The sequence below is a fragment of the Lacerta agilis genome, chromosome 1 (genome assembly GCF_009819535.1).
Source record: "Lacerta agilis isolate rLacAgi1 chromosome 1, rLacAgi1.pri, whole genome shotgun sequence".
Taxonomy (NCBI): domain Eukaryota; kingdom Metazoa; phylum Chordata; class Lepidosauria; order Squamata; family Lacertidae; genus Lacerta; species Lacerta agilis.
The window spans coordinates 116,247,371-116,268,660 of NC_046312.1; the positions used below are offsets into that span (position 1 = coordinate 116,247,371).

The following is a 21,290-nucleotide window of genomic DNA, read 5'->3' on the forward strand; positions in this document are numbered from 1 at the left end:
CCCCCGAGCCGCCTGAAGGCAATCCTGTATAGGGAGGTTTTTTTTTAAATGTGTAATGTTTTATTGTGTTTTTATATATGTTGGAAGCTGCCCAGAGTGACTGGGGAACCCCAGTAAGATGTGTGGGGTATAAATAGTAAAATTATTATTATGGAATGGGGTGTCCCTATTTTCATTGGAGAAATGTTGGAGGGTATGGTTTCATGGTTTGGTTCTAATGAGAAACTATGGTTAACCAAATAATTCCTAAGGTCATTGTGACATGGGAGAAGAGAAGAGAAGACAGAAGTTTGTGTATATCTTGGTTTGATCTATATGTATGAACTAGGCTTTTTTGTAATATATACACAGAGCTCCTTCTTTGTCATTACACAAAGAGCAACCTTCCAGGGAGGATATTTATCCAGCATCTACTGGTATTTAGTAGTCTTGGGGGTATTATGAATGTGGAAAAGTGTGCCTGAAAAGTCTAATATTACAGGCACACATTAAAATAAGTTTGAAGCAGTGCTTAATGCCATATACCCGAAACCAGTAGTGATACAGATTTTGGAAAAACATGGCCAGTTTTTTTGGCTTGCCAAAACATCTCACTCAACACCATCGCTGGAGAGGAAATACTGTAGAACAAAATAAGAAAGGAACAGGATGGATCTAGAGAGGAAAGAAAGGAAACAGAGATGCTTTATGTAGTCTGAAGTTGCACACGCATGTGATTAATTATATTTATTGTTTCTCTCTAGCTCAGTGACAAAGTGGTTAGAAATTCTAATAATACCTTAGATTCATAGGAAGAGGTTGAGGGATAGCTTAGCCGTGGTTCTAGCAATGGTTGTATGCAATGTAACAACTTGATTGTAATGTTACAGGTAGGTAGCCATGTTGGTCTACCATAGTCAAAACAAAATAAAAAATAAAAAAATCCTTCCAGTAGCACCTTAGAGACCAACTAAGTTTGTTCTTGGTATGAGCTTTCGTGTGCATGCACATTTCTTCTGGGTTCTTCAGATAAGTGTGCGTGCACACGAAAGCTCATACCAAGAACAAACTTAGTTGGTCTCTAAGGTGCTACTGGAAGGATTTTATTTTTATTTTTTATTTTGTTTTGATTGTAATGGTACATTGTAGAAGTTTTTTGTTAGTTCTTGGCACATTTCATTCCATGGAAGAGAATGAGCACGAACTGCTCTTAAAGCCAGATAGTATGCATGTATCCAGTGCCGGATTTACATATAAGCTAAACAAGCTATAGCTTAGGGCCACACTCTCTTGCTCCCCCCCAAAAAATTAAAGGGGGGAAAAACTGGATGTACATTTCCAAAATATAAGATAAAAAAACAAATAAAATAAAACCTACATACAGCAACAGTGTTTTGTGTTGTGTGGGCTCCTATGATGTAAGTAATGGGCCCCGCCTGCTAGCCTGCTCCCTAAAATATCACTGGTTTGTTCATTTCAAGATTCTGCATGGACTGGTTGCATGGTGACATATGCAAATACAGTAGTTTAGATACCTATTAGGTCCATAAATTTCCATATAGCATATATTCAACACAAAAAACAATGACAATTTGTTGTTGACAAAGGACAGCTGGACATAAAAAGGGCCCCATTACCTTCAGTAGCTTAGGGCCTCATCAAACCTAAATCTGGCCCTGCATGTATCCTTGGAAATGCATTTCACTGCAGTTCAATGGAATATGCAGCCAATTCTAGGGGCTGCATGAATGACTAAGGCTTTCCCATTACAGTATTAAGCCAAGTTTTGATAGTGGTTCGCACAGTAGTTTTCCAAGAATAACCTATGCTAACAGGCTTTGTGATTTTAGATAACTTCAGATGAGTGTCCTCAAGAAACAGGGAATGATGGGAGTCTGAGTCACTTTGAATAGCTTAGCTATGTTAAATATCCTAGTTCTGATTTGATGATAAAGTCCAGACCTTGACGAAACTGCTGGTGAATGATTTTGTATAACCTTCTCCAACATTGGGAAGATAGACCCATACGTCTTATAGACTTTTGCATAACCATCCTTAACATTATATCGCACTTTGTATATTGTACTTTGTATATTGCACTTTGAATCAGCACTTTGATGTTTTAAAGCATATATAGGCTTTGCCTCTGAGGAAATAACTATGTATACTTTTTGTATAATGATATTGTCAGTTTAGTTCCATAATTAATACATTTCTATCCAGAGATATACACGGTTTTGTATTTTATCTGAGGTACAGATACTGTGACTGTCTGTTGTTGTTTCTACTGTATCTTCTATTTCATAGCTCTCCTTTTTTTGGTAGATTGTTTTGTGAGGGAAATGTACTTATAAATAATATTGACTTATTAATATTTGGAATGAATGAATCAACTAGCCAAGACCAACAATTCACAGTACGTACAAACAAATAATTTGTCTCAACAAAACATCCAGCTTCCCAACAGGAGCAATACAGCAAATCAGTTCCCCGCTAAGCCCCAAAGATAATTTCAAGACATATTTCTACAAAGAAAGACCCACGCCCTTTCATAAAAACACACACCCGCCGCAACCTTTTTTCATAAACGCATGACCTTTTTGTTGACAAACCAATAAAGTTCCCTATGTTATTGCTGTCAGACATGGAAAATGTTCTGGCTTCCTTCTTGACTCTGTACACTTCTTTGTGGATTTAGCATCTCAGAACACATGCACTCCTCTTACCGTGGGAATATTCTGCGGCAATATCATTTTGCCTAGTGAGACAGACCATAGGGTAGCCATAATCAGTGTTAGAAGCTGAGATATGAAAGCTAGGAGCTATATGGCACCTTAAACCGAAGTTATGGGTGCCACAACGGAATGTCTAGGGCGTGCTTTTTTATAACAAGAATAGAAAGCTGAAAATGAATGAACTGAAGAACAAATAGTAGGTTCCTTTTTCACATGGTCTAGTCCTTCCCCATGCCCACCCCCTGGTATTCTTAAGAGGGTCTCTTCTGCAGTCTTCAGAGAGTAGCCGGAAGTGGGGAGGCAGGAAAAGGTCCTCCTTTCCTTCCACTCTGAAGTTTTAATCTGAAATCTTAGGTGCAGTGCTGCGCCCAGAGCTCAGAAGCTGCTTGCAATAAAGTTGGGTTCTCCTTCATGGAGAGCACATGTTGCAGAAGGGTTAACAAGACAACTCCCTGTTGCTGGGTAGGTTAGCTTGGATGGCCATGGATGTGATTAGGCTCCTCTTTTTTTTATAGATAGATGTTTATTCGGCATTTGCGCCCATCTTACAATACAAAACAGAACAAACAAACGAGAATCAAATAAAACAACGGCACCGTACAAGCCGCAAATAAGATAACACAACTCACAAGGACCAATATTAAATTGGGCTCCTCTTGTTGTTGGGGAGATGTTGATGTTGCGAATTGTTGATTGACAGCCATAGGATTTAAATTGCCTGTGCGCATCAGATCTCCCACCCGCCCATCCTCCCTGTTTTCAGGGCCTTTTGCGTTTGACCTTGCTATGCCTGTCATGGGGTCGCCTGCTTTGGAGCAGGGGCCTGATAGGAATTTTGTCCATTTGCTGATTGGCTGGTGCCATTTGGTTTTTGCCTACTGCATAGCAAATTGTCACAACTTGTAAGGTTGTGGTTAGGCATTGGTTAAAATTGGTTGGTGGAGGGGTAAGGAATCGGCTGTGTCTGCCCCTCAGAATGCTGTTGCAGCAAGGGTATTCCGTTAAAGGAATCCAGGGGCTCGCCATGCTTTTGTCCGTACCCCTGGCAAGGGCCTAGGGCTACACAAGAGCCCCTGGGAGCATTTGGGGAGAGGCGAGGGCCCAGGACCCCTGACCCCCATTCTCTCCCCAAAGTGTTTTCCCTTTACTGACTTCCGCTAACCGGGCGGATGTCAGTCTGTCCCCAGGAGGGGGACAGATATTCGGAACCAATGCCTAAGCAACCACTCACATTGGTTGTATTTAAATAAAGTTGTGGCCAAAATTATGCCAAAAACCTTAAACTTAAATTGCTGTGTGAAGTGTGAATTTATCTGGGGGGTGTCTTGGGACCTCGATATGCAATGAAATTCCCTGTCGCAAAATGCGCCTAGAACAACGGGAGTTTTGAACGCTGGTCATAAGTACATTTCCATTTGGAGGAACTCGGTGTCCATGATAAAGGCTGTTTGCTCAGGGCTATTTCCCCTGCATATCAAGAACTGATCTACTGCACTCGGGAGAATGCCTTCTTTTTAAAAAGTTATTGTTCGTTTGCTGGATCCAAGCTAACTTAGTTGCACTTCATTCCCGCGGAACTCAACGGGACTTACAGCCTTGTGCAAATTAATTGAAACAAAGCATGTTTTCTATATTACTCGTAATCCTGTACTCAAAACAAGCATGAGAAGTCAGTTGATCATTATGGTGTCCACTTGACTGTATCCCCCCCCCCTCCGCCCAACCCACCTCAAAGCGGTACACAAGGAACAATACGTGTGGCTGACTGAGCCACTCCAAGCACTTTGCCTGTTTCCTCAGACCTGGAAAGCTGTCGTTGATCCCATAAAATCGCATTACATCCTGGCACATTGGACCTTTTATAGCCATGGCATCTGAGCTGTTGTGGCGGTGAGCAATTTTATCCTCAAAGAACCTAGCACATCCATTTGCATCCTAGCCCTTGTTGGGCCTGCTTCATTCCCAACAATGGCTTAACAATCAACCCCTCTTCCCAGGGAACTCTGGGAATTGTAGTTCTGTGAGGGCAACAGGGGTCTCCTAACAACTCCCAGCACCCTTAACAAATGACAGTTGGGGAACCATGGCAGTTTTAATCCCTACAATAGTGCTTTAAATGTAAAGGTAAAGGTAAAGGTACCCCTGACCATTAGGTCCAGTCGCAGACGACTCTGGGGTTGTGGCGCTCATCTCACTCTATAGGCCGAGGGAGCTGGCTTTTGTCCGCAGACAGCTTCCGGGTCATGTGGCCAGCATGACTAAGCCGCTTCTGGCAAACCAGAGCAGCGCACGGAAACACTGTTTACCTTCCTGCCAGAGCAGTACTCATTTATCTACTTGCACTTGACGTGCTTTCGAACTGCTAGGTGGGCAGGAGCTGGGACTGAACAATGGAGCTCACCCCGTCACGGGGATTCGAACCGCCAACCTTCTGATCGGCAAGCCTAGGCTCTGTGGTTTAGACCACAGAGCCACCCGCATCCCTGCTTTAAATGTAGAGTTGCCATATGACAAGTTGCTGGGCTTTTTTTGACAAGATAAAAAAAGCACAGTAATTTGGAACTGGACCACTTTACTTAGTGCTATTATTAAAACCTATTCAACACTCTGTGTTTAGTAAACAAGAAACTGTCATACTGTCACTAACCTTCAGGCAGACAAGAAACACAGCTGGTTTAAACCAAAGACTTTGTTTTAGACAGAGAGGAAATGAACGTTCTTTTTTCTGGTGTTACTAATTATGTAACAAGCTGCTCTATTTACTATTTGCATAACTACTTAACTTCTTTTCCCACGCTGCCAATAAACAACCTACCGTATATACTCGAGTATAAGTCGACCCAAATATAAGCCGAGGCACCTAATTTCCCTACAAAAATGTGGGAAAGCTTATTGACTCAAGTATAAGCCGGTTCACCTTTGCCACTGTGGTAGAGGAGGAACGAGCAGCCCAAAGCAGCCCTTTGGGCTGCTCCTTCCTCTTCCTCCTTTGCTGCTGTGGAGCTCACCCCGTCGCAGGGTTTCGAACCGCCATTCTTCTAGGGCTCTGTGGGTTTAATTCACAGTGCAATGTTCCCTTGTGTTATACAGAGAAGGCTGGGATCCTGTCCTGTTTAAGCAGGAGCCAGGGAAAGTGAGCACCTGTGGGGTTTTAATACTTCCTTAACTGATAGGCTTTCTGCCTTCTGGGGTGTAAAGTTTGCATTTATGTGAGCAGTTCAGGAATGGAACAAGCTGCCTGGGGAGAGTAAAGAACCGCTGTTCTTGTACACTTCTTAAGGAATGGTTGACTTGAGTATAAGCCGAGGGCAGCTTTTAAAGCACAAAAAGTGTGCTGAAAAACTAGGCTTATACTCAAGTATATATGGTATTTACTTCAAAGAAGTACTCCCGCTAGGGTTGCCATATGTCAAAAAATGAAAACCCAGACAGAAAAGTTGTTGAGCTTTCTTTCTGGCAAAGTCGCAAGGAGATTGGACATTTTTGAGCTGTTTCTGAGGGAAACAACACTACCGACATAGGCTTTCGTATGTCCGAATTTTCCCAGATATTCCGCTGAGTTCTATCCGGACACTGCTTGCGGCTTCAATATTCCGAATATGTCCAGGAAATTCCGGACGTATGGCAACCCTAACTCCAGCTGAATGGCGTCAAAGAAAATGTTTCAGGACCATATTTGCTGCAGTCAACAGACACACTACATATGTAGACACTGTCATGAAATTCTACACAATATTGATACAAAACAGAACTCCAAAGTATAGTTAACAGAGTAAAAACTTAAAACTCATTGCAGGATTCCCAAAAAATAGACCAGAGGCAATTAATATCACATCCAGCAGAGCTTTACTGCTACTGAAGGCAAATGAGCATAATGGTCACAAATCCAGTGCCTACATATGTAGGCAGAAACTGATGGTTTGAATTTTTAAAACTGTGCTCAATGGTGGAATTATTATTAAGTGTTTTTAACAGCTATGTGATTGTACTTTCCTTTGCTCAAAACCCTTGGATTTAACATTCAGCAAGCCCTGCCACTTGAATTTAAAGTAATCAAAATTATGTTTTCCGAGTGGATTACGCAGCACAACGATTTGGGCCTCTTTCTTTGCCCTGAAACTTTAATAATCTGAATCTGGGCTTCAAGGTTTGTAGTCTTTATCACGCACATAATAAATTAATACCCTGGGGAAAAGTTGCTTCCCCTTGATCCAAAACGCCTATATTGCTCGGTATATTTAAGTGAGGGTGGTAAGGAATTGCTGTTGAGGTGAGGGACAACATCTCATGAAGACATTTTGCACTTGGTATGAACACCAGGAAACAAAATTAACTCCCCATGCAATTGAAATGGTAAAATTGCCAGTTTTCTTTGGAAAACCCTCAGAGATAGAAGCCGGAGCTGTTCCTGATTGCTACTTCTGTGTGTTTTCCCGGGAAGAGTTTTTACTTGGCTCACAAGAGCCACCCACAATGGATGCATCCTTTGTTTTTACACTGCTTTTCACACCCCTCACACCCCCCAAAAAGTGTCATTAGCAGAGTTAAAGGCATGGGTGGACAAACTAAGGCCCGGCGGCCGGATCCGGCCCAATCGCCTTCCCAATCCGGCCACGGACGGTCTGGGAATCAGCGTGTTTTTACATGAGTAGAATGCGTCCTTTTATTTAGAATGCATCTCTGGGTTGTTTGTGAGGCATAGGAATTCAGTCATTTTTCCCCCTCCAAAATATAGTCCGGCCCCCCACAAGGTCTGAGGGACAGTGGACTGGCCCCCTGCTGAAAAAGTTTGCTGACCCCTGGTTGAAGGAGTTCTGTCCGGGTAAATCACTCAAGGAGAAGGTGAAGCAGGTCCAGTCAGGAGTGCAAAGAGAGTTCCCGAGGACCAGACTGAGAGTGCTGGAGTATTTGGCTTCCAGGTCTGAGGTCCGGTTCCCCCCACCCACCCACAACAACAGAGGAAAGCCACTTCTGTTTGCCATGCCACAACGCTGTGTTGTTGCCTACACAGAGATAAGATACAGAGTGGGCTGGATCTGGGCTTCCTTCCAGAAAGTTTATGTAATGTACACATATGTGGCTGACTGCAAAATAATAAAGCTCGGCGAATGTTGTGGTTACCAGGTTAAAAATTAAATATATATATATGTATATATAAGGGAATTGCACCTTATGTAAAGAGGCCGAGCTGCAAAGCAGGAAGTCCTTACTTTTAAATGCCACATCTGCTGTGAACTCAGTGAGGAGCTTTGAACAAGCTGCTTTCAAACTCTCGGGACAGAAGCGCTGCCTGGGTTTCTTCAAACTTTTCGAAACACAAGGCGTGCCAAACGGCAAGCCTCGTCTTCTCCTCCTCCATTGGCACGGACGCAGTTTCAAAGCCGTAATTAAAAACATAAATTGACTTAAGTCACATTGCAGGTTTGCTCTATAGAAGTGCAAGAAACCAGGCAGAAGCTTTCGAACGCCAGGGTCCTTTTGGTAAATCTGTGCAAAAGCCATAGAAGCAAAAGGAAAGAGGATAGGTACTTGAAAGACTTGGGTCACAGGCTCACGACACAAGCTTGCACCTGCTCCTGCTAATTTATATCTAGATGCACACTGAGGCTGACTTTTAGGGGGGTAACTCTGGTTGTCGGGGGGGGGGGAGCTCTGGGTGTCAAATGGGGAAACAACCTCTGCATGTCAGGACTTGAGCTGAGCTATGAAGTGCTTAAAGAATTTCCCAGATCCACAACATTGTATGTGTGTACTGGTAAAGGGATGCGGGTGGCGCTGTGGACTAAACCACTGAACCTTTTGGGCTTGCCGATCAGAAGTTTGGCAGTTCAAATCTGCACTACAGGGTGAGGGCCTGTTGCTCTGTCCCAGCTCCTGCCTACCTAGCAGTTCGAAAGCACACCAGTGCAAGAAGATAAATAGGTACCACTGCGGTGGGAAGGTAAACGGCGTTTCCGTGCACTCTGACTTCCGTCACGGTGTCCCGTTGCGCCAGAAGCGGTTTAGTCATGCTGGCCACATGACCCGGAAAGCTGTCTGTGGACAAACGCCGGCTCCCTTGGCCTGAAAGCGAGATGAGCGCTGCAACCCCATAGTCGCCTTTGACTGGATTTAACCGTCCAGGGGTCCTTTACCTTTTAACTTTTTTTATGTGTGTCCTGGGTCCTATACCCTGCTCAAGTTGCAATTTGTACATCAGCACTCACTGTGCTACTGTATGAAATATTTCAAAGAATTTCGTCTCTGTGTGCAGAAATTGTGCATATGTACTTGTACATTTGAAAAGGTCCTCTGAGTAAATTAAAACAGCAAGTGTCTGGGGTCTCCTTTTGGGTACGCCAACATGTAGCACACCTAGTCACCCTTAATTTTTTTAATTTAAAAAATTAAGTTAAGGAAAGGGCCAACAGATTTGCAGCCTGGCACAAATATCCCCTAAGAATCCCCCTTCGTACAAGCAACAGTATCCGCATCCATTCAAGCTAATCTTCCCGAGGCCTGTAAACGTGAACTTATTTCTGCACGATTCAATCAGAAACAACAAACATGGGCAGGAGGTGAATAGAAGGAAGGAGCTTATGTTTGCAAAATTGTGACTCCAAGGTACAAGTATACGTCGCCTTGAAACTATAATCCTGACCTGAAGCGGCGGCGAAACTTTTTAAAACACCGTTTAATAAAACTGCATTGGGAATTCTAGGGTGTGTTGGCTTCTAGGACTGCCCCCCCTGCCCCCAAAAAGACTTCCACTCAGTGAGAATAAAAGCGCTTGTGATGCAATGGCTTGTTGGTGGGGTCTGGATGTGGGAAAGAAGTCGACATTCCTGCTCCCCTTTCCTGAGCAACATGGAATATTTGAACAATACAGCTAGAGGTTAAAGGATGCTTAATTTTTTTTTTTTAACCCTAGCATATGGCCAATTTTGCCATCCCAGGATGAGCTGGCCAGCCTCTATCACTCACCACACCTCCACAAACCTGTGGAGGAGTGAATGGTGATGGTTCAGCTGGCTTCACTGAAAATGACTGAAATATTTCGGTGAGCTTCTGTTCAACACATCTGCAGATCTTCAAAAAGAGTTTAAGTACAGACCTGCCACTTAGAGGGAGATGCAGAGAGATCAATGGCCTGTCGAAGATTACGAAAAAGTGAAAACTGCTTCACCTAATGAATCTTGTTTGTTAAAAAAAAAAAAAAAGTGGCTTTGCTGAACTGTGCACGCACCATTTAAAAAAACCACCTCAGCTTTGGCAACTCGGGTAGATAGATGTTTATTTACAGCCATAGGCCCATACAAATAAAACACATAGGTAACAAACTTATGCAAGGTAGGTACATCAGCCGATATAACATACTGCATACCACAGTCATCCCAAATGATATTAAAAATAAAATAGATAAGAATAAATGTGTATTTACAATAAAATGGGATAACATAATACACCTTTACTAGTTATGCAGTAATCCTTTGCGTCGCTTTTGGGAGAGAACAGCAACCAGGTGCCTTGCCACTTGCAAGGCCATATGAGTATCCTTATCTTGCAAAATTTGGGCAAGGTGTGATTCTGCTGGGGTACCATCTAATTTCTGGATTATTGGTCCCAGTAGATTTGGCAACTCGGGTGTGGCGCTGTTGAAGTTATCCCCGTAACTTTCCACTTGCCCGCATCCTCAGATTCTATTAAACATAAAACCAAACACGCCAGAAGATTCGCTCTAAATTTTGATTTATGAAAGATCAGGCCGAGGTTTCAAACAATTGTTTTACTGACTTCTAAAGCAACCAAAATTAGCCAGCATCGCCACCATTGAAACATAAGTATATTGTGGGACTAATAACTAACCACTGAAGAGCTACAAAATGTCCTCTTGCACATCCTCCTCGAAGTGGGTGAGCCAACCGCTTGAATCGAATGCCGGTGGTACTCTCTTTCATTTTCCTAGCTGCAGGATTACAACTGCCTATACCACGTAAGTACTGAGAGTGTAACAAGCAACATATCCGTAAACAACGGCAGAACCCAGCTTCTTATATATACCATTTTAAGCAAACTAAAGTAAAACGTTTATATCTCAGCAAGCAAAAACACTTGCATTTGAACCAGCCGTTGCTTTCAGTTTATACTTTCTTTCCTTCGGGGATTCAACTGCAAATATATATATATATATATATATATATATATATATATATATAGGCTCAGAAGCCCCTTTCAGCCTTTTCTGTGCCATGTGTGAATTACTTTCATGCCCTGCCTGTGGGCTTTCCATAGGCATCTGATTGGCCACTATGGGGAAAAAGGATGCTGTCCTATAGATGGATCTTTGGTTTGATCCAGAAGAGGTCTTCTTACATTCCTAAAGTGGTTAATCCCAGACCAAATGTGTGTGTGTGGGGGGGGGGAATTGAATGTAGATTTTTTCTTAATGCAGTTTCCTATTCACATTTAAGAGGATGTTCAAAGCAAAGGGTGATTTAAGCCTTAGACACGGAAACTACTGTGAATTTCAGTCCGCAAACAAACTTGTTTGACAAATTTATGGTGTTAGATTTGGATTTTACAGGCTGCCTAAACGCCATACATTCAAAGCGCACACAGGGAGTAACAAAACGTGTTTGATTTAGCTCTAATCTGGATAGTTTATTCACTGTTTGTGATAGGATTTGGTTTTGCGGATGGAGTTGCTTTCTCTAAGCACCTTGGGCCAAAATCAAATGATGCTGCAGATGCCGGGTGGCCACTGAAAATAGGAGCCCTGTGTCTTATTCTCTCTCCTGCTCTTCCACGGTGCAAAATCTGTTGCATTGTGGTGCCGTGGTTGGAATTTCCCTGCCTCAAAATGCTACAGAGAGTGACAGGAGGTGAGAAAACAGCGAGGTTGTGGCCCCTGGAAACTGCACACAGCTACAGTTCCCAGCACCCTTAACAAACTACAGCTCCCATGGTTCTCTCCCCCCCCCCACTCCCCAAGTGGTGCTTTAAATGCAACCTTTTGCGACACGGGGAGAATCATATTGGCCTGATCAGTGGTGAGGATCCTGTGGGACTCCGATGGATTTCATGCAGTTGGGGAAGAGCTGGAAGGAAGAGAAGGAGCACAGGGAAGCAAAACACACACACACAAAACCAAAATGGGTGTAGCAAGGAGGAGGATGGATGGAAATCCCTCTGGGAGCAATCAGTTGAGACCTCTGGCAACAGCAATCTGTCCTTTCCTGGCAGTTCTCTGGGCAGGGAGGAAGAGAAAGAGGGAGGGAGGGAGGGAGGGAGGGAGGGAGGGAGAGTAGTGGGGAAGCAGGTGGCAGAAAGAGAGAGGGAAAACACGGGCCATGACCATCTTTGCTTCTAGCCCCACCGTTATGTAGCCCTCACCACCACGTTTCCACGGGATTGTGGCCTTGGAGTGGAGCGGGGTGGGGGAGAGGTTAACCGCTGCTGTGTTCACGGCTGTCGCCATGAGTGCTGGAAGGAAGACTGCTCCCTGCTTCAAGGCCCATTTTCACCTGTCCTAGGGGACGGGGCCCAGACTCACCTAGAGCAGCTAAAAGAGGCTCCTGGGAAGCCACTGAGACATTGCTGGAACAACTCTTGGGTTGGGGCAACAGGCTAAGCTGTTTCAAAATGTTTTGACCGGTTCCAATTTTGGTTCCTCTGTTTCATTTTTGTCGGGTTGGTGTTAGCTAAATGTTTAGTTGGGGTTGGCGGTTATTTTAATTTGAACAAACTGTAAACATGTTCGTTACCGTTGTTGGTTTCTATTGATTTATTGGTTTGTTTGTTGCTTGTATAGGATATCTTGTTTTTTTAATGTTTGATGTTTTGTTGTGCTTTTATATACAGGTGAAACTCGAATAATTAGAATATTGTGGAAAGGTTCATTTCTTTCAGTAATTCAACTTAAAAGGTGAAACTAATATATGAGATAGACTCGTGACACGCAAAGCGAGATATGTCAAGCCTTTATTTGTAATAATTGTGATGATTATAGCGTATAGCTGATGAGAACCCCAAATTAACAATTTCAACTTTGGGGTTTTCATCAGCTGTACACCATAATCATCACAATTATAACAAACAAAGGCTTGACATATCTCGCTTTGCATTTCATGAGTCTATCTCATATATTAAACTCCAGTAGCCAATGAAAACAATTGCTTACATAAATGGACTTTTCCACAATATTCTAATTTTTCGCGTTTCACCTGTATGTTGTAAGATGCCCAGAATGGCTGGGGAAACCCAGCCAGACGGGTGGGATATAAATTAAATAAAAATTAAATAAATTCACACTCCCCTTTACAGTGCACTCACTGCGTTTCCAGTGCTGGGTTTTGAACCTGTGTTCACACAGCTCAGCATCATCCAAAATACAGTTGCATCCTATACTACTGTGATAAGAAACTATTCACACCGACGAGAGTCGTTTGGCCGTTCCTAGCAAAGGTGTGAGCATCCCTGCCCATCAATACCCCCTGTACTCAAACAGACACAGATATGACACTAATGAAGCCATGTTGATTTGAACACCTGAGGGAAGGGGTTGGAGGAAGAGCTGAGGAACACACCGAAAAGAAAACACACACACAACTTCACCATCCTCTAAGATGGCAATGTGAACTCTAGCAAAGGTAAAAGGTAAAGGCAAAGGATCCCTAGACAGTTAAGTCCAGTCAAAGGAGGCTATGGGGTTACGGCGCTCATCCTGCTTTCACGCCAAGGGAGCTGGCATTTGTCCACGGACAGCTTTCCGGGTCATGTGGCCAGCATGGCTAAACCACTTCTGGCGCAACAGGACAGCGTGATGGAAGACAGAGCACACATTTACCTTCCCACCACAGCAGTACTTGTTTATCTACTTGCACTGGCGTGCTTTTGAACTGCTAGGTTGCCAGGAGCTGGGACAGAGCAACGGCAGCTCACTCCGTCACGGGGATTCGAACCAACAACCTTCTGATCGGCAAGCCCAAGAGGCTCAGTGGTTTAGACCACAGCGCCACCCTTGTCCTGAACTCTAGTGTTGCATCACGGCTAAGCACTACTAAATGGCCAGTTTCTTTATAATCCAAAGAAAGATATTCTGGTCTGATGTTTTAGATCTGTGAAGGTTTTTGAGGACAGGTCCCAAATCCCCTAGTCCACCCTCTGAATGAAGTGGCAGAAATACACCGGTCAGCACTTATCTGGATCATGGCAACAAAGAGTAGGATTTTATTTGACCATTTGCAAAGCATCTCGTTCCTTTTCTTTCTTTTTTTTAAAAAGGTCAAAAGTAGTAATACAAGCAGACAACTGGTATCCAGCAGACAAAAGGAAATGTTTCCATGATGGGTTACAAGCAGCAAGGGACACAACAAATGACACAATTTCTAACCATTGCAATGGACAGACCTTTGTAGGCGCAGTCAAGAAACGAGAGACATGTGAAGCAATTCATGCACTTCTGAGCTATAGGGATTTCTCCTCCTGGGGAAACGGAGACAAGGTACCAGCCTGAATTACCTCATAGGGTTCATGGATGAAAGTTAACCCCGTGCCATTTGAGTTCTGAACGAACAACAGCAGTACTTAAAAAGATGATAAAACCAGGTGTAACGCTTAACTCCAGAAGGGAAAAAACAACTCCAATCCTTTAGCAGCCACTCTTGTACGAAGGGGGTTTACTCGCACTTTCCAATCTCCGGCAAAAGAAAAAACCCAAACAAGTCTATCTGAAGTGTTTCAGCACTCTCTGTGCCCCAGATATTTCTGTCGGGGGTTTCCTCAACAACCACTTGACCTTCCAGGTATGTGGAGTCCTGCTCTCCAGTGCTAGGAAGGGTTCATTTCAAAAGGCCAAAATGACAGTGGAGGCTTGGACGGCACATCCATTCTGCACTCACAGATTCTCCATAGAGTTTAAATGCAGGGCTGCCAACCTCTCTGGGCAACCCGTAGGCATTTCTTTCCCTCTATACACCTCAGTAGGATTTTTGCTATCTACAACACATCCAGAAGAAGAAGAAGAAGAAGAAGAAGAAGAAGAAGAAGAAGAGTTTGGATTTGATATCCCGCTTTATCACTACCCGAAGGAGTCTCAAAGCGGCTAACATTCTCCTTTCCCTTCCTCCCCCACAACAAACACTCTGTGAGGTGAGTGGGGCTGAGAGACTTCAGAGAAGTGTGACTAGCCTAGGGTCACCCAGCAGCTGCATGTGGAGGAGCGGGGAATCGAACCCGGTTCACCAGATTACGAATCCACTGCTCTTAACCACTACACCACACTGACTCTCTGACAGGAACCAGTCCTCCTTAAACTCTCTCTTCCTTACACACAGAAAATCAAGCACCAAAGCTGGACCTCACAGAAATAATAATAATAATAATAATAATAATAATAATAATAATTAATAGGCTGACTATCTGACTGGGTTGCCCCCCACTCTGGGCAGTTCCCAGCAGAATAGTAAAAACACAATAAAACACCAAAACATGAAAAACTTCCCTATATTCATGGGCTGCTGCCTCTTCTGCTACATCCAAATCAAGAGAAGTCAAACCACAGGAGGATGTGGAGAAAATGTAACCCTACAAGTCCACACACTTCCACATTTTCAAGGCTCCAATGGTTTTTAAGCTGAAGGAGAAAAAGCGACAGCGTTTGTGGTAAACACATGACCCGCTAATACCCCAGTCCTAACCAGGCTTAGTCAGAAGTCCTCTCACTCTGTGTGGGGTTGCCAAATGCTTGGGATTGCAATCATGCAGTCCGATCCAAACAATGTATGCCTACTTAGAAGAGTGACCGAATTGAATCCGGTTTGCTCCCAGGTAAGTGTGCACAGAATTGCAGCCCTGGGCAGAAATTCTAGGCACATTGGCACCTAAAGGACTGGTAGCAGCAACCAAGGCTATGGATCTTAAAGCATATTTCCTGGAAATAGCAACGCCCGCTGAATTTGGGACCTAGGCTATTCATACAGGTACATAGAATCAGAAATGGCAACATCTGGATGCAAATGTGATTACTACCAGGTATTGAACTTTATCTGCAGGTGAAGGGTGGTGTACAAACAACAACAATTTATAAATATGAGGCCCACCTGACTGTGCTGCCCCAGCCACTCTGGGCAGCTCCCAACAAAAAGCAATAAAAGCGCAATACAACATCACATACTAAAAACTTCCCTGAATGCTAATAATGATGCTAAGCTTACTCGGGAAGAAGTGCCATAGCGCATGGCCTGAAATGTGTCTCCTTATGTAGGAAAGAGCCCCACTCATCTCTGTGGGACTTCCAGAACAAGCTTTCCCCCGTTTACTTGAAGGAAGTCCCATTGAGAGCAACGAGGCTTAGTCCCAAGTAAGGACGCGCAGGTTTACAGCCCAGAGCCTGATCTGACACGAACAGCAAAGGGCTACCGGGGATGCCTTTTCGCACGCTCCTCTCTCTCCACGCCACCCTTTCCGACAAGCGGAGGAGCTCGCAATGCGCGCAAACCGTCGCGCCGATTCAGCCACCGAAACGGCACCGAGGCAAGCGCGGCTGCATCGCCGGCATCGCCCTCGTCCTCTTCTTCCGTTCGCCCCTGCTTTGCCCAAAGCCGCCTGCTTTCCACGCCGGGCTTTGCTCCAGAGGGATTCTGAAAACTCCGAAGGCGCCCGGAGGATTTCCTGCATTTCCCCAAGGCGAAACCGGGTGTCGCCTGCTGCAGCCAACTTGGGGTCTGTCTCTTTACGCGCAGCCAGCGAAGCCCGAGTTGCGTGTGGTCCCACCTCTCTCATCCCTACACGGATGCGCGCTTTCGAACAAAGGGGTTCTTCCCCTCCCTCCCTCCCTCCAAATAAAGTTCCTCTCCACGGCTTGTGCAAACCAAACGCGCGCGGGGAGCCCCCAACTTCGCCAGAGAGAGCGATTGCCTCGCGCGCCTGTGGGTAAAGAGAGATCTGTATTCGGATCGATGCTCACCCAAAGCTCTTCCTCCCAGCGGCACCGTAGGCAAGGCGATCGGATGGGCGTCCAACTCTCGGGGGTTTCTTCGTTTCGGAGGCAGCTGCCCCCTTCCACACAGACACACACAGACACCCAAAAAAAGGCAAATGCGAAGCGGAGTCGAAGCGCACAACAAAGGAGTCGATCAGTTGAGGCAGGTACAATCCAAGTTGGGAGATGGGGCGAAAGGAGGCGGCTCTGCTGCGCTCTGCCCTCCGGAGGAGGCGGCTGGGTCTGAGGAGGGACTGGCGAGCGTGGTCCGGTTGTAAGCGATCCGCAGCGCAAAGGAAACATCCCCGTTTCCTGTTACATCAGTCCCAGACCCCGCCCGCCGGGAGGATTGGGTTACTTTCTTGGCAAGCCAAGCGCCGCTCGTTTTCTCTTCCCGGAGACGCACTCTCGGTACAAGCGCAGGGCTGCTGCTGCTTCTTCTTCCACCTTTTTAGCCGATCGTCCTGAAACTTGCCCGAGCGCACCCAGGAACTGAAGTGAGGGGCGGGACAGCGAGATCTCTCCACCTAAGAGGCATAGAAAACGGGAGTGGTGCAGCAATAAAGCTGCTGGAACGTTTGCAAAGCTAAGCAGGGTCCGGTGTGGTTTCAGATTGAATGGGAAACCTTGTGTGGAAACGGGGTTGGGCTAGATGACCTTCAGGACACCTCCCGACACTCTTAACTGTTAGATCACACAGGCTCTCAAAGCCAGCTTGAGCGCAACGAAAGTGGAAAGCTGTCACAAATCCCCTTACAGCCTACCTTTCTCCATTGCATCCTGCCTTTCTTCGGAGGAGCTCAAGGCAACAGGCCAATCCTCACAACAACCCCACGAGGTAGGCTACTTAGGCACAGCGATTGTGCATAACCCAAGGTCATCCAGCAAACTTCACGGGAGAATTGGAACCTGGAGACTCCCTGGCTCTTGCCTGATGCTCAGTCTAAACCACTACATTACTCTGGTTCAAGTGGGGCATGGAGGTGCAACAGAGGAGAGGCAGTGTGGTGTAGCGGTTAGAGTGTTGGATTACTGCTGGGGTTCAGAATACGATGTGGAGAGGCCTCTGGTTGAATTATACCTGTGATTCCCCACCCTGCCTCAAAAGTAAAAGCAGGTGCTGGAAGTCTGTACTGGGCTGGGCAGGTTACTCATTCCTTTACACTGTTTCCCCAGCCACATCACACATTTACAGCACATGGATCCCCTCCACCAAGAATCACAGGAGCTGCAATTTGCCTCTCACAGTCAGAACTACAATTCCCAGCTCCCTTAACAAACTATGGTTGCCAGGAAGTCTTTAAGCTACCATTTGCCCTACGGTGCTGCGTATACATGCCATGAAATCACGGAGTGATTTTGAGGCACTCAGCCTAACCTCTCTCACAGGCGTGATGTGAAGACAAAGTCATCATGAGGGTCTAGATTGGGCATGTGCTTGAATGATTATGTTTGTGCGTGCTGTGATGGAATAAACGTATCATCATCATCATCATCATCATTAAGCAGCACTTGCTTTTATCCAATTGCTGGATAAAGCTACTCTTAGTTGTTGTTCAGTCGTTCAGTCGTGTCCGACTCTTCGTGACCCCATGGACCAGAGCACGCCAGGCACGCCTATCCTCCACTGCCTCCAACAGTTTGGCCAAACTTATGCCAGTCGCTTCGAGAACACTGTCCAACCATCTCATCCTCTGACGTCCCCTTCTCCTTGTGCCCTCCATCTTCCCCAACATCAGGGTCTTTTCTAGGGAGTCTTCTCTTCTCATGAGGTGGCCACTCTTAGTACTCTTGAGTTATTGAGACCAGTCACTCAAAGCCCTGCGACCTTGAGACTCTGACCTTCCCACAAAAATGCAGAGCCTTTCTAGAACTAAGACTTCAACAGATGCCCTCAGCATATTTAGAGGGGAGATACTGGAGAATGCCCCCTATGCAGGGCCGGATTTAAGTTTGACGAGGCCCTAAGCCAGGCATAGGCAAACTCGGCCCTCCAGATGTTTTGGGACTACAGCTCCCATGATCCCTAGCTAACAGGACCAGTGGTCAGGGATGATGGGAATTGTAGTCTCAAAATATCTGGAGGGCCGAGTTTGCCTATGCCTGCCCTAAGCTACTGAAGGTAATGGGACCCTTTATATGTCCAGCTGTCCTTTGTCAACAACAAATTGTCGCTGTTTTTTGTGTTGAAAAGCTTTTTTTGGAGGGGAGGATCCCACGATTGACCAGGATTGAACGGGGCATCCCGCGATCGACCGGTAGATCACGATTGACCTATTGGACAGCCCTGTTACATGGTAAATTATGGACATAATAGGTATCTAAAGCCATTTGCACATAACAAAATATGTATTTTATCAAAGTAATTGTAATTGTTGAACTGAAATACAATTAAGAAGAAGTATATTAATAGTGAAATACAATTAAGAAGAAGTATGTTAATAGTGAAATAATTATTAAGCTCTAGCTGTATGCTGGAAGGACAGGTCCTGAAGTTGAGGCTCCAGTACTTTGGCCACCTCATGAGAAGAGAAGACTCCCTAGAAAAGACCCTGATGTTGGGAAAGACGGAGGGCACAAGGAGAAGGGGACGACAGAGGATGAGATGGTTGGACAGTGTTCTCAAAGCGACTAGCATGAGTTTGGCCAAACTGTGGGAGGCAGTGGAGGATAGGCGTGCCTGGCGTGCTCTGGTCCATGGGGTCATGAAGAGTCGGACACAACTGAACGACTGAACAACAACAAACTGTATGCAGGTTTTATTTTATTTGTTTTTTATCTTATATTTTGGAAATGTACATCCAGGTTTTTTTCCCCCTTTAATTTTTTGGGGGGGCTCCCAAGAGAGTGGGGCCCTAAGCTATAGCTTGTGCAGCTTATACGTAAATCCGGTGCTGCCCATATGGATCGCAAATGTATATATGGATGCAATCAGGTGGAGGACATCACAAACTATCTGCTGATTCCCCCCCGGTATGCATTGCCCAGAGGAAAATCTATATTGACAATTCTTCATTGGCTTCCAGGTCGATCTGCAGTGGAAGTGAGAGTTCAGCTCCTAGCAGATAAACATCTATATACTATACACGAGGTAGACAAATTTGCGTGGCAGCCAAGAAGCTCCATTCCAGCTACAGTATGTGAATGCATTCCAATTTGTTGTAAAATTCTTTTTATGTTATCTGCTACAGGTTACGTTGTAGGGTTTTAAAGTTTCTGCTGTCTATTGTAAAGGCCCTTGGCTATATACAATAAAATTGATTGAGTATTCTTAGCCTAACTGACCTCTCTCTTCCTAAAGAGAAAATTTAATCCCTCAAATCCCTAAAAACTCAAGACACATTGCTTTGCCGAAGTGGTTGAAAATTTACAAGGAACTCAGCAGCAGAGAAAGATGTGACCATCCTCAGATATGCCTTGGTCTTTTAGGCTGTATAAGTCACCGTCATGGAAACTAGCGGGATTTATTTCCTAGTATACCTATTTGGGATCCCCCCCCCCGTAAACACGCATAGGATCGGTCTGCTAGTGTAACAAATGCACATAAGCCCTTGGCAAGCCCAGGGTGGTTCTCAGCCTGCCTGCAGATTTACCTCACGCAGAAGATGTCTCAGCCGTGCAGGGAATCCCCATACCATATTGCACCTATTTTTAGCACGCACGAAAAAGACCTTTCCATGGGAGCATCCCCCATGGTTCAGTTGCAGCCCTGAAGCACCTCTTTGGAAATGTGCAGAATTCTTGGCCAAGGAGGCATTTGAGAACGCCGGAGTGATCCAATCCGTGCAAATCTCTTGGCAACCTCCAGCTTTCTGCAACTAGTTGCCGCAGGGGCACAGCTTCAGTGCTGCTTTCATTCTGCCTGACTGCTCCCCTGTTCCCCTCCCTGTCATTTCATTGTCCTTCGGTTCTAGAAACCTAGTGGTGGTGATCCCAACGTTCTGGAACTCAGAGGTGCTTAATGCTACACAGAGGCCAGCAAAAACCGGCAGATTCCAAGATATAATAATGATATTATTATTATTATTATAATTTATTATTTATACCCCATCCATCTGGCTGGGTTTCCCAAGCCACTCTGGGCGGCTCCAAACCAAATATTAAAAACATAATACAGCATTAAATATTAAAAACTTCCCTAAACAGGACTGCCTTCAGATGTCTTTTGTAAGTTACCTGCTTATTGCCTTGACATCTGATGGGAAGGCATTCCACAGGGCGGGCGCCACCACCGAGAAGGCCCTCTGCCTGGTTCCTTGTAACCTCACTTCTCGCAGTGAGGGAACCACCAGAAGGCCCTCGGCACTGGATCTCAGTGTCCATACTGAACAATGGGGGTGGAGACGCTCCTTCAGGTATACAGGGCTGAGGCCGTTTAGGGCTTTAAAGGTCAGCACCAACACTTTGAATTGTGCTGTGAGCCAATGCAGATCTCTCAGGACCGGTATTATGTGGTCTCAGTGGCCACTCCCAGTCACCAGTCTAGCTGCCGCATTCTGGATTAATTGCAGTTTCCGATCCTCCTTCAAAGGTAGCCCCACGCAGGGCGCATTACAGTAGTCCAAGCGGGAGATAACCAGAGCATGCACCACTCTGGCGAGACAGTCCGCAGGCAG

At 45.2% G+C, this 21,290-nt stretch overlaps 1 protein-coding gene across 1 annotated transcript in view; it reads right to left on the reverse strand.

The window, feature by feature from the left end:
* The window catches only part of CALCRL (calcitonin receptor like receptor), a 78,428-nt gene extending 61,387 nt beyond the window's left edge, over positions 1–17,041 (reverse strand). The window contains exon 1 of the mRNA XM_033168493.1: positions 16,660–17,041. The gene's annotated coding sequence lies outside the window, so the exon portion shown is untranslated. The remainder of the gene's footprint in view (positions 1–16,659) is intronic.
* Positions 17,042–21,290: the final 4,249 nt, after the last annotated feature.